Here is a 2,662-nt window from a genome sequence, read left to right on the forward strand (position 1 = left end):
TAGTTCCTCCATTAGTTTGAACTATATGTACCCATAAATAAAAGATAAGGATACTTCTGAATACCGGACTGGCATGGCTCAATGGTTGAGCGTTGACCTATGAACCAGAAGGTCCTGGTTCAATTCCCGATCAAGGCACATGCCCAGGCTGCGGGCTCCATCCCAGCGTGGAGCTTGCAGGAGGCAGCCAATCGATGATTCTCTCTCATAAACCATGTTTCTATTTTTCTCTCCTCCTTCCTCTCTGAAATCAATAAAAAAATATTTTTTAAAAGAATACTTCTGAATCTCACACTTGTATTTTGAATCCTAGTAAGGTGTTCAATTTGGAGGCAGTGTAACACACAAGAGTGTGGCTCTGTAATCAGAATGCCTTCACTTAATAGCTCTTGGGCAAGACGTGTCAGCTCTCTGGGCCACAGGTTCCTCATCCACAAAGTATGATATAATATTACTTCCCAGGCCTAAGCAGGACAAGGCACATAAAAGCACAGAAAACAGTGGCTGGCACATAACCATTGCTCGGTATATGCTTGTTGAAGTTAGCTAGAGCATTTGGCCCTTGTTGAATGTGTCCTGTGATTGAGGTAGTATGGCTCAGACCGCTGTTTTTGGACAGGCCACGATAGTCAATGTAGTAGGACCCTCATCTAAGACAGAGGTTGACAACACTGAGGGATCGCCTATCAACTTGTCTGGGACCAAACACTATTATATGATACTATATATACTCTGGGACTGTGTCGAAATTTTTGAAGCAAGAAGCATATATAGTTGTTGTTTTTTAATTTATCCAAAAACAAAACAAAAAGTAGCCCTTCTTAACTTTTCCCCTTCTCAGCAGATGCTTTATGTCCTTCTTTCCTTTATTTCTTATTTTCTTAAAAGCCTGAAAGGTTGAGGAGGTAAAGGCTAGCTATAAAGAAGAGAATGTTTAAAAAACTAAAATAGGGATGTATGTCCCTGAGTGGAATGACCAGGCTAGAGGATTAGATGACCTTGGCGAGGTGCGTCACCTGCTCAGTTTTCTCATGGGCAGATTACCTTTCTAAGATCATTTCAAACTCCAAACGTTTGGGACTGCATGATGTGGGATCAGGGGAAAGTAAGTCCCAAGAAGAAAAATGAAACAGTAGAAAATAGAAAGAAAGAAAGGAAAAAAAAAAAAAACTATGTAAACAGGAATGGCTTCTCCAGGTTCGTACAGATTTTTAAGATAGATGCAGGGATCTGGGAGTTTTCCATACTACAAGAGAGCAAATGTAGTAAAAATTGTTTGTGTGCTCAGAAGTAGATTACCCAGTCAGATCATCTAAAAAGTTAGCTTTTTGTTTTCATAGGAGTTCATTCACCTGAAGGTGCTCACCTTTGGTGGTCAGCAGGGAAATGCAAACAAAGCCACAGAGATAAATTTGGAAATAATGGAGTATCCATGTGGGGGGAAAAAATAACCGGCAGTCATAACCCATGCTTCTGCATTAGCACCAAAAGTCATGTTTGAGAAAAGTCAAAGCAGCATTGGGCATGACAGGCGAAAAATGCAAACAAGCTGCCAGTCCATCACCACGCAGTGGATTAAATCCATCACGGCAGATTCAGACAGTCCAATTCTACACAGCAACGAAAGAGAATGCATTCAACAGCATAAATCTTCATCCATTTTAAATGACCTCTGCATAGTTTACTTTTAATGTAGTTTAAAAACTCTGTTTTCCTGAAAGAAGTTAGGAAGAGGAAATATGCTACCTAATCAAATGTACCATGCTTTATATAATTTAAAACACACACACACACTAATGAAGTTCACATATTTTCCACAGATCCATACAAATATCCCTACATGAGTAAGACATATATCTGTAAAAACATTATAAGGGGTGTCATGGAACGAAGGAAATTTTGAGTGGGAATTGGATTATATTCAGGACAATTAATTAAAAGAATTAAGATGAGAAAGGGAATTTGCAAGCAGTGATGATGACAATTCTAGGTCCCTTCGCTACCCCCAAAATAACAATAATTAAAAAAATGGCCTTCCTCTTCTCCTTCTGGAAAACTGCTACTTACCTGTCAATATTAAACATTTTCCTTTGGTGCCTGGCTGATGTGACTCTGTGTTGAGCCTCAACCTATGAACCAGGAGGTCATGGTTCAATGCCCAGTCAGGGCACATGCCCAGGTTTCAGCTTGATCCCCAGTAGGGGACATGCAGGAGGTAGCTGATCAATGATTCTCTCATCATTGATGTTTCTATATCTCTTTCCCTCTTTGAAATTTTTAAAGATTTTCCCCCTTTGGTGAATCTTCCCTAGCTCCTCAGTGGTTATTATTTGTCCCCGAGTCTGCCTTCCTTGTTAAGCTGAATTTTCTTTTGGTTCAGGGATTTTGCATATTTCTCTCTCATATTTCTCTAATTATAAAGTACGTGGTACCCAGTAGATCTCAGCAACTGTTGATAAATAAATCAGCAAATAAAATAAGGACTTCACTTAGACATCTCTACCTTATTTTATAATGTTCTCAACTATCTTAAACTGGTTAGCTCCACCATCACACAAGAAGTAGAAGCAACACTCCATGTGACTCACTAGAAGGCTTCCTCGGAGTATTAGGCCACTGTTTGGCAGACGTGGGCATCGTGGCAGCTTGCATTCCAGGGAGA

The sequence above is a fragment of the Pipistrellus hanaki genome (genome assembly GCF_964339955.1).
Source record: "Pipistrellus hanaki genome assembly, chromosome: 13".
Lineage (NCBI taxonomy): Eukaryota > Metazoa > Chordata > Mammalia > Chiroptera > Vespertilionidae > Pipistrellus > Pipistrellus hanaki.